The 12,143-nt window shown below is 36.6% G+C and overlaps 1 non-coding gene across 1 annotated transcript; it reads right to left on the bottom strand.

The window, feature by feature from the left end:
* Positions 1-10,480: 10,480 nt before the first annotated feature.
* On the bottom strand, positions 10,481-10,587 carry LOC121208845 (small nucleolar RNA R71). Its single transcript, XR_005903969.1, has one exon. It is a non-coding gene; the product is annotated as a small nucleolar RNA R71 (small nucleolar RNA).
* Positions 10,588-12,143: the final 1,556 nt, after the last annotated feature.

The raw sequence follows: 12,143 nt of genomic DNA, 5'->3' as shown, positions 1-12,143 counted from the left end.
CCTAGGGACTAAAGTGTAAATAAGTGAAAAGTTAGGGGTAAAAAGGTAATTTTACCAAATTATATGTTATGGGTCGATATGAGCAATTTGTGTATTGATCAAGTTAAATTTGGCGTTATAGATCAAGAAAAATGTGATTCGGGTCTTGATCGGGGGAAAAATAAGGTTTACAAGGATCAGGCTCGTTTCTATCATTTTTGTATCGAGGTAAGTTCGTTTGCGATTAATGCAACATGTACCATACTTTAAGTTCTTTAATATTGCATGTATGGTAAGTTCATAGGTGATGTTATGTCATATTTCTATTGCTTTGTTACTTTCTTTATTACTATTATAAGTATGCTTTGATTAATCCATGCATATGTGATTGGTGCTATGAGTATTAAAATCGACATTACAAGCAAGCCCAACAGCAATGTGGTATCAAAGAATCCAATTTGAACCTTAGGAATAGTTTAGGATACAAGTGACATGTCACTAAGAATTATGTAATCTGAACTAATTGAATTGTGGTCTGAGTTTGTGATATATGTGACATCTAAACTCATTGAGTTGTGGTCTGAGTTCATGATGTATGTGTCACATGTTTTGCCATTCTGGGTACTGGTCTAGTATATTCTACCGGTGGATGGGTAGTCCGGATAGCTGACAGCCTATATGAGCTTGTAACACCCTGAATTTGGGCCTAGAAGTTTTGGGCCTTGAGCATGGGAACGGTTGAAGGCAGCTTATAATATTTTGTTGTGCGTGTAAATTTCATTAATGAAGGCTTGTTTTAGTGGTTAAGTGTGCTGAGAAGTGTTGGAGAAGTCCTGGGTTCAAATCTGGACTCTAGCAAAAATTTTGGTTTAAGGTGAATCAAACCCTGGGTGTAGTAGGTAGGCCTTAAGAATATTGTTGGAGAAATTGTGACACAAAAAGCCTTGTGGCTTAGTGGCAAGTAGCGTGTGGAGCATTTAAGGGAAGGCATGGGTTCGAATCCCATGGCAAGCAAAGAGCATTTATTTTGCTAACAGGGGGTGGCAAGAGTTGGTGTTGAATTTAAACTCTGATGTTGAAGGGATCCCACATCGGGAAGCTAACATAAGAGTGGATGCGAAGCTGGCTTTAAATAGAGAGAACCATGATGAGAGTAAAGATACCTTTCTTGGCTGATCCCTTTCGCTTTATGGCGTGCTCGTTTGAGTTGGGCGTCGGCTAAGAGTGCTCAGAGTGCGGATTAACTCCAGTCTCCAATCAGGTGTGTATTTCTCACTACTCTAGCTGTAGGATAGCTACTTCGGGCCGCGATGGGCCGAAAGGAGCCATGTGGGCCTAATGGGCCTACGAGCCCAATTGGATAAGTTATTTGATTGTGTAGTAAATATTAGACTAGGCTAGGTGAATCTCATATCTGTGGATAGATTTGGGCTAAAAGGGCCACACGAGCGTGTGGGTCTATTTGGGCCGAGAATAGGCTTTAGGCCCATTCGTATTGTTATCCCTGTTTAGAATACTTTAGTTTACCAAATTACTCAAATACCCCCAGTTGTAAAATTACCAAAGTACCCCCAGTTTATAAAATTACCCAAATATCCTTGATTTATAAAATTACCGAAATACCCCTGTAGGGTAGAATTACCGAAATACCCCTGTAGGGTAGAATTACTGAAATACCCCTGTAGGGTAGAATTATCGAAATACCCCTGTAGGGTAGAATTATCGAAATACCCCTGTAGGTATAATTACTGAAATACCCCTGTAGGGTAGAATTACCGAAATACCCTTGCAGGGTAGGAATACTGAAATACCCCTGTAAGGTAGAATTACCGAGAAACCCTCGTGGGGTAAAATGGTAGAAAATTACCATTTTACCCCTAGGGTGTTAAATGACTGTTTGCCCTTGTGGGCAAGTGACTGACTTGGACTATGTGGTTGACGAATTTGATTGTGAATATATGTTAGTGATATGAATGACTTGACTGTGACTGTTTGATTTAAATATGGGCATGATATTCTGATTCTGTATGTTGTATGCCATGACATTTATATCTGTTGCATGGGTTATGGGTTATACTGATGGAGGAAGTACTGAAAGTGGCTTGTCCACGTACTGGACGCTTTGCCTCAACTTACTGATATCTGAGCAGCAATGCTACAACTGCGGAGTGTAGGGCTGGGTGGGTTGAGTTATTCCCCACATGGAGTGTAGCGGTTGGTTATAGGCTGGGTTGGGATTTCATTCACATTCTGATTTTGATTCTGTTACCTGATACTGATTCTGATTTTGATTCTGTTACCTGATACCGATTCTGATTCTGATTTTGTCACCTAATTTTGATTCTGATTTTGATTCTGATTCTGATTCTAGTTTTGATAATGTTTCTTATTCTGTAATGGGTTCAAGCCCATCTGGTACTGTCTGTTATAATGGGCTAAGGCCCAATTGGTACTGAAACTGTAAGTAAGGCTGGGGCTAGACTTTTAATTCTTTTATATGACTAACTGTTCCTTTTTATAGTAGGGGATTTCACACTGAGTTTTCGTAAACTCACCCCGTTTATTAACCTTTCAGGTAATTTCCAGCCTTAGACAGATTGGGGCTGCGAGGGGCTCAGAGGAAGACACACACACTGTTTATGTTACAGTTTTGATTATTACTTTTTAATGTTTTTATATGGGTTGTAGTAAAGCTGTTGTAATTTTCTGGATTTCAAATTTTGAATTTTACTTATTGATCTTATAATTGGTAGTATTAGAACACGATTTTCCAAAGCAACTGCTGTTGTTCAAAACATCACGTATCTGCAATTGTTTTTAAATCAAGCTTCCGCAACTGCCAAGATTTCTACAAAGTTGTTAAGAATGTTATTCAGCTAAGGTTTTCTAACAAGGTTTAAAAAAGGTATAAGTTTTTAATTATTGAGAAGGGTTTTTAATGGAAACATGGTTTTCAAAAAACACTTCAATGTGACACGCCAGAATCGAGCGAAACTTCCAGGCCGGGTTTGGGGTGTTACAGAGCTGACCTGTGAGTAGCTCGAAAGCGAGCAACATGTGATATGTGATAAGAGGTAGCGTTGGCAATATATGAAGCACTTAGGTCCAAGATTCTGATGTATCCGATTGTATTCCGAGTGTTCAACGGGTAGTCTAAGGAAAAGTTCAATGAGAAATCTCGATGAATACGTCACAGACGAAAAAGTAAGTTATTATGTACAAGGAAGCACTGATATATATATCGAACTCATGAGAATGACATGACATATGATAAAATTGTGGTAAGAATATGTATATATATAAAGAGTAAGTTTGAGAGACTTGGTAAAATGCAAGATTATGTTCACTATATTAAATGTATGATTAATGCTTGTTTAAGTTGCATTTTATTTGCATGTGAATTTAATAAGCTTTAATGCTTACCCCCTTTCCTTTCCATCTCTTCTAGTGTCGCCAAGCTAGCTCGGGCATTGGAGGAAGTCGGAGACTCGATCACACATCAACTGAACATTTGGGTATAGCTAGTCTTATCATTTTGAGTATGGCATGTATAGAGACTTGGTCTTTTTTTTATGTGTCATATTGATTAGCCAAATGAATTGGCTCATGAAAGTATTATGATTAATTTGTATAATGCCATGAGAATTGTCCCATATTGATTATTTGGGTTGTAGCCCTAATTATTGCTGCATGCATGTAAAATTGCTTATGCTTTAATATGGTTATGGTTGCTTATGGTTAATAAGTGTGATGGATGGCATGTATGTTTGGTGTATGAAATATGATTAATGTGTATGACAATAACTGTGGTGCAAATGTGTAACTTCGAAGTAGGTTAGCAAAGATGATAAACAAATATGAAATTGGTGTGGAATAACAATGAAAGCATGATAGTTTGAATAGGTGACATGTTGACATTACTAAGTCATAATTCAACCATGAATGTGAATGCTTGAGTGATCAAATGTGCCATGTTGCATGTCATGAAGTATATTTAAGTCTGTGAGTGTTCAAGGGTGGCAAATGGCTTGGAAAATAGCCTAGAAATTGTCCACATGGTTAGACACACGGGCATGTGTCTAGACCGTGTGTGACACACAGTTCGCCCCATGGGCATGTGATCTGGCCATGTGTCCCCTGCACCCTAATTATGCAAAACAGAATGCCAAGTAGTAAACATACGGGTAGAGACATAGCCGTGTGTCTCAACTGTGTGAAGGCGACGACCTCAGGACATAGACGTGTGCCCAGGCCGTGTGAAGTCCGCACTTAAATTTTGGAATTTAATTTTCCCCACGACCTAAGCACACGGGCGTGTGACTTGGCCGTGTGACCTTATTTTCTTGATGATGTCATAGTCAGAGAGTTACACGGGCTAAGGACATGGGCGTATCCCAAGCCACATGGGCGTGTGCGACCACACGACCTACCCACACGGGCATACGACTCTCCAAATCAAGAAAAGTTTCTAAGTCTTTCTATTATTTTCAAAGTTCTCGGTTCTGAACCATCTTCGATGTTGGTTTTGGGCCTCGTAGACCCATATAAGGGACAATTTGAATATGTATGAATGGTTTTAATTTGGACGAAATTTTATTTCCTGATTTTGTATGAATGTTTATGTTTAAGTCTAGTACCACCTCGAACCCTATCCCGGTGTCAGATATGGGTAAGGGGTTTTACAAGCAACTTTAAAAATTAAGGCATGGGCTAGCTAGAATACGAAGCAACGATTACAAAAACATAGAAATCATCAAAAACCGAGCTAAAACCATACCTTAATCAAGCTTATTGTGCCGAACCCTAATACATCTTCTTTGGCTTCATTTTCTTACGATAATCGGTTAAGATGAAGAAAAAAAAGATAATATGCCTTTTGTTTTATTTATGTTAAGTTTAATTACCAAATTACTTATTTAACCTTAATGACACAACATTAAAATCATCATAATAATGTCCAACTTGGTCCATTCACAAATAAAATGGTTTAATTACGATTTAAGGCCACCATAATTAAAAGCCAAAGCCATTTGACACATTTAACTAATAGCATGCAACTTTTGCATTTTATGCAATTAAGTCCTTTTTCTCAAATTGAGCTATTAAACGATAAAATTAGTTCACGAAAATTTCACACATACATACTATCATGCTGTAAACACCAAAAATAATCTTAAAATAATTTTTTGACATCGGATTTGTGGTTCTGAAACCACTATTTTGAATTAACTAAAACCGGGCAGTTACACATAAAGCTCTTAACATGGCATGAAAATCTTGAGATGAAATGATAATGACTTGAAAGAATATTGCTTAATGAGCTCATCTATGTTACTTGATTGATATGAAGATTTTGGTGACTAACATGTTTGATTGAATGCGCGTGTCTTGGCCGTGTGAAACCTACACCTAATTTCGAATTGAATTAACTAACCACACGGCCTAGCACACGGGCGTGTGGCATGGCCATATGTCCAAGTTAGAGAGTTACATGGGGTCAAACACAGCCTGCAGCGCGGGCATGTCCCTTGGACTACAAGGGCGTGTGAGCCCTACGCCTTGGGAAAATTTTGTAATTTCATGAAAAATTCTTAGAGGTCCCGATAAGGTCTCGACTCGATTCTAATACTCGTATTGGACTTTTTAGGTCCAATTAAGGGACGTTTTGAATGATCTCGGTAAATGAATAGTAAATTATATGAATTATCTGTAAAATGTTTTGAAAGTTTCGGTAATGCTCTGAAACCCTATTTTAACGATGAATACGGGTTAGGGGTGTTACATAGTTGCTACCCTAGTAGGATCTTCTGATCTTCCACTAACATAATGAGTCACCAAGAACTACTTATCTTCCGACCTCATAGTCCAGACTAGTTTGGGGTGGCAGTCTTCACGAATTGGCAATACCAATTTTGGGTTAATTCCCACCTTGATGACTTCCTAGAGTTTTCAGGCCTAGTGTTTGTTTCACGTTCTTCCTTTTCCAAATAGCTGATTCATTGAGTAACCCTATAAAATAGTCAATAGATCATACCTCCACTCGCTAATCCCCCATAGAGGGACTAGTTCCTCATGTCTTTTATAGACAATATGAAATTGATATAAAGAGAAAGCATGCTAATCAACAAGATAAAGTAAATTAAAGAGTTTGATTGTATTGATATTAATTGCGAATCCACAAATTTTGAATGCTTCCACAACTAAGATCTCTTGAAATCAACTAAAAGGAATCTAAAACCTAAGAATGAAAGAAAACTAAACTAAAGTTTACAAAGAGAATTTAGCCTAAAGGAATTATGTCCATAGCATGTGCCAAGGGAACATATTTAGAGCTTTTAGGTGGCTTTCTTCTTTAACCCCTAGGTTAGCTGACGTCCTCGAGTTTAAAGTTTGATTGTGCAAACCAAAACGCCCATGCTCTGTGTTTTATTTTTGTCATAGAGTTGATGTTGTGACACACTAGGACCTGTGTCATGATAGAGGCGACAGTATATTCCTCCTTGAGATGGCTTTAGGGGTATGTCACTACACCCTTAGTCTGTGTTATGACATTCAAGGTAGAAATGAGCTTTCTCCATTCTGTTCCCTATGTTGCGAAATCGAGTCATCCGTTTGCAACATAGTCACTAATATTCATTTAGGACGGCTTCTAATGGTCTCCAGCACACTCACAAAAGTGCATTAGCTCACCTTTAGGCCTCATCCAGGCCTTAAGATTAATAAAAGACTCAATTTGCACATTTTATAAAATTTAAATGTAATAGCCCGATTTTGGGTCTAGTCGGAATAGTGGTTTAGGGACCATGAATCTGAAGTAAAAAAATTATTTTTACTATATTTTTATGGTCTATAGTTTTATGGAATAATTCGTGAAAATTTCGTTCGAAAATTTTGACGTTTGGGCACTCAATTTGGTCAAAAGGACTAAATTGTAAAAAGTGCAATAGTTGAGTTCTACATGCTAGAGGTTTCTAGTTGCTATGAAATTTTAAATTACAGGTCCTATTTTTGGACAAAAATGGACATGTTTAGGCATGTTTCTAAAGTTTTTCATTAAGGGCATTTTAGTAATTTGGTAATTAAATGAATTAAAAAGCCAATTTTTGCTCATCTTCTACCCCATGGCCGAATGTACAAAGAAGAAACCATGGCTAGGGTTTTTCAAGTTTCCAAGCTTGATTGTAAGTCTATTCTAGCCCCGTTTTTAATGGTTTTTATGTTTTTGAAATCTTCGTAACATGATCTATCTATTTCTACCACTAATTTAAGAAATAATCAAAGTCTAAAATTTTACCCATGACAGATATTTGTGTATTTTGATATTTAATGGTAGAAAATGCATGTTAGTTGTTTGATAAATGACTTTTGCTAAGTGATTTTCGATGAAAATGCCTAAAAGGACCTATTTATAAAAAGTTGTAAAAAGGGTGTTAAAATGTGAATAAAAGACAAATGTGGGCTGCTATAAGCATGTATAAGGTTCGACTAGGCATAGGTATTGAAGAAATTGAGTACATTTCATTTTAAGACCCTAGGGACTAAATTGTAAAAATGTCAAACTTTAGGGGCAAAAATGTAATTTTACCATAATGTGATTTTGGGCTGATTTGAATAGTATAGTGATTAAATAGGTTAAATGTGATATTATGGGTCAAGAAGAATGAGGTTCAGAATTAGAACGGGGAGAATATGAGTATTTGACGGTTAGGTCCTTTTCGCCATTTTTATGCCGAGGTAAGTTTGTATGTTTAATCAGCATTAAAATATATATGTATAAATGCTTAATTGATATAATTGTGGTAAATTCTATATTATTGGAATGAAATGTCAATGCTATTGAATACGATACTACGGAAATGACCGATAGAAATTCGATATAGAGAAAGTCCCAATTGAACCTTAAGAATAGATAGGATACAAATGTCATGACATTAGGGTTACTAAGATTACGTGTAAGACCATATCTGGGATATCAAATCGATACGAGACTACGTGTAAGACCATAGCTAGGCTATTGGCACCGGTATGAGATTTCATGTAAGACCATATTTGGGATGTGGCATTGGTATGGTACTGTGTGTACGAGATTCCTGAGTATCCTTTAGTGTTCAATGTGGTTCAATGGGAAATTCAACGGGTATGTCAAAGAAGAGAAAAAGTATGTAAGTATTACTAATTGGTACAGGTATGTACGTAAAGTCTATATGCATTGACTTCATGAAATTTGTCAGTTCATGATTTCCACGAGAATGATTTTGTGAAAACCCTATGATTTTTGGCCTATGCTTGTGACGTATAAAATTCACGATAAATTTGGTTGAGGATCAGGCTTTAGGGCCAAATTAAGTTATGATATAGAATGTTTTATTCACACAAATTGTGATTTATCGGATATGAGAAAAAGGAATGATTGGCATAATTGCCTATTAAAATGACTATGGATGTATGGGAAGATATGAGCTTTAATAATTGAAAGATGTTAAAATATATGCTTGAAAAGTGAATACTGATAATTAATGTGTATGTTTATTATAAGGTTTGAAATGATTGGCTGATTGTTGTAATGGATTATAATAAAGAGATTACGGTTGATAAACCGTAATTTATACATATTTTTATCCCATGCTTAGCACATTTATTGATGATTTCTCCTTAGATTTGGTGAATTCAATGCTCCTAATCCTTTAATTTCATGTTTTATACTTAGGTGAGCATAGGAGAGTAAAAAGAATGAGAAACGGCCCAAAAACAAAGCAAATGGGTAGACGTGGGAAATCAACACGGCCTGGACTTCCTCGCGTGGGTAGTTCACACGCCTGTGTCTATTTAACAGATTGTAACACGGCCTAAGCCATCTCACACGGGCGTGTCCCTATCGAGCCCAAGTCTAGTCCTATTCTGAAAAAGGCCACTCTTGATGGTTTTGAAGCATTCTAACTGAAGATCTCTCTTCAATTCCCTTCAAAAGTTCTTGGGTTTTCTTTATGTTTTGTTATCATTATTCTTTTGTGATGTTTTCTTTCATAAATATGAACTAAACCCCCTAAATACCTAAGGGGGATGAAACCTAAGATGGATCTTGTTATTATTATCTAAATTATATGGTAAATATTTGATTTGTTCTTAATTATGTGTTCTTAATTCTTACTTTGATATTCCAGGATATTAATTCAAGTTTTGATGTGCTTTTTCAGAGGAGCAAAAGTCCCTATCTAAGAGTGGATCTAACATAATTAAGCGGAGTTGATTGCACGCCTAGAGATAGGGTGACATAATTTTGCCAAATTAGGGTGAAACCTAATAAAGGAATCCATAAATCGAGTTAATGCAGCACTAGGGGTTTTAATTAGAAAGAGATTTCAATTAATCAACATAGGGTTAGACGTTGTTAGTCTTGAGAGAGATAATAATATAAATTAGGGGTTTCTACGAATCAAGTCAATTGAATAAATCGTCTAATTCAGAGTCAATAACAAGTGAAGTCTAGGTGGATTTTTCCTTGGGTATTGTCCAAATCATTCAGTTTTTCCAAAACTTATTTCCCCAATTCACTTTCTGTGCATTCTTTGTTTAGTAATTAGTTTAGATAAAACAAACCCCTTTATTTTTAGGCTAGATAATAAAAAGAAAGTTAATACTAGTACTTTTAGCTCCTTTGTGTTCAACATCCCAGTCTTGCTATAAGCTATACTACAATTATTTAAGGTGCGCTTGCCTTTGTCATGATAATAGTTAGTTTTCAAGAATGGACATTCATAAATTATAAAACTTATCACGATTTACATCACATCAAGTTTTTGGCGCCATTGCTGGGGAATTAAGATATTAGGAACACTTAATTTTTATTACTTTAACCATTTATTTTATGGCAATTTAAATTTGATTTTGATTTTTGTTACTTAATTTTGTTTTTCCTTCTGGCCGATTTTTATAGTTTATGACTAGAAGAAACCCGTCGGGACCATTACTTTTTGACAGTGAGATCGATCGCACAGGTCGCAGAAACCAAAGAGAAATAAGACGAAGCCTACGATACACAGAGGAAGAGCAATAGGATGATATTTCCACCACAATCGAGGAGATGGCTGAAAATCAAGAAAATCCACTACCTCCTGCAATTGCTGCTGATCCAGTAAATCAGAATCCTGCTCCACGCACTATGTATGGTTATGCTAAACGTACTTTAACAGGAACTGAGTCAAGTATAGTTAGGCCTGCTATTGCTGCAAATAATTTTGAACTGAAACCTAACACAATTCAAATGGTACAACAGTTTGTTCAGTTTGATGGTTTACAGGACGAGGACCCAAACACTCATTTGGCAATTTTTTTTGGAATTCTGCGACACTTTTAAAATCAATGGCATTTCTGATGATGCCATTCGCCTTCGGTTATTTCCCTTTTCATTTGGTTGAACTCGTTACCACGATGGTCAATCACTACTTGGGAACAAATGACTGAAAAATTCTTACTTAAATATTTTTTGCCGGCTAAAACGGCTAAATTGAGGAATGATATCTCTTCTTTTGTGCAGATGGATTTAGAAACACTCTATGATGCATGGGAGAGATACAAGGATATTTTGAGAAGATGCGCTCACCATGGGTTACCACTCTGGCTACAGGTTCAAACTTTTCACAATGGCCTGAATCCTTCAACTAGACAAATGATGGATGCAGCTGCTAGTGGGACTATCAATAATAAGACACCTGAGGAGGCTTCTGAATTTATAAAAGGGATGTCACTGAATAATTATCAGTGGCAAGTCATGAGGATAAAGCCAATGAAAGCAGCCGGCGATTTTAACGTTGATTCGATCACCATACTGACTAATCAGGTAGAACTTTTGAATAGAAAAATTGATGGTTTACTTGGTTCTTTACAAGTTTACCCAGTAATGCAATGCAATGCAAGTAGAGGAGGAACGAGCAATTCAGAATACACACCTTATGGCCACACCATGGAAAATGAGCAATTAAATTATATGGGTAATAATCTTCGACCTCAAAATAATCCTTATAGTAACACTTACAATTCAGGATGGAGGAACCACCCAAATTTCTCATGGGGAGGCCAAGGGAATCAGAGACCACCACCCATTCCAGGCTTCCAACAACAACCTTACCAGCAAGAGAAAAAGCCGAACCTTAAGGAGATGATGTCCAAATTTATTTCAGTAGCGGAAACCCATTTTCAGAACACTGAAACTACACTTAAAAATCAGCAAGCGTCTATCCAAGGACTCGAGAATCAAATTGGGCAGCTGGCTAAGATGATTTCAGAAAGACCACCACGAAGTCTACCTGGTAACACCGAACCCAATCCAAAAGAGCATGTAAAAGCAGTTACACTAAGGAGTGGGAAAGTGTTAGCTGAATCTGAAAAGAAGCCGACACAAGAAGTTGCAAAAAAAAAAGAGACGAGGTAAAACTAGAAAAAAATGACAATCCAATGCCAATGGAATATAAACCACCAATCCCATATCTAGCAAAGTTGAAGAAAGACTGCATGGATGCACAATTCGGTAAATTTCTTGAACTTTTTAAACAACTGCATATTAATTTACCTTTTGTTGAAGCTATATCACAGATGCCTACATATGCAAAATTTTTAAAGGAACTTCTAACAAAAAAAAGGAAGTTTGAAGATTTATCTATAGTGGAACTTAATTCGGAGTGCTCAGCTATACTAAAAAATAAACTACCAACCAAACTGAAAGATCCAGGAAGTTTTACTATTCCCTGCTTAATTGGTAGTTTGAATGTTGATAAGGCACTAGCTGATTTAGACGCTAACATTAATTTGATGCCATATAAAATGTTTAAACAACTTGGTCTTGGGGAACCTAAACCCACTAGGATGAGTATTCAATTAGCTGATAGATTTGTTAAATATCCTAGGGGAATTATAGAGGACATACTTGTAAAAGTAGATAAATTTATATTCCCTGTTGATTTCGTTGTGCTTGACATGGATAAGGATGTTGAAGTGCCTTGAATTTTAGGTCGTCCATTTTTAGTCACTGCTAGGGCTGTTATTGATGTGGGTGATGGTAAATAAGTACTTAAAGTAGGTGACGAAGAGATTATTTTTAAAATTTATGATGCCATGAGATTTTCTAGGGAACAGGATGACTCATGTTATTTCATTGGCTCTATTGATCA

This window comes from Gossypium hirsutum, chromosome A10, assembly GCF_007990345.1.
Source record: "Gossypium hirsutum isolate 1008001.06 chromosome A10, Gossypium_hirsutum_v2.1, whole genome shotgun sequence".
NCBI lineage: Eukaryota > Viridiplantae > Streptophyta > Magnoliopsida > Malvales > Malvaceae > Gossypium > Gossypium hirsutum.
The sequence above is the reverse complement of the archived record's forward strand: the minus strand, read 5'-3'. Positions and strand labels throughout refer to the sequence as shown.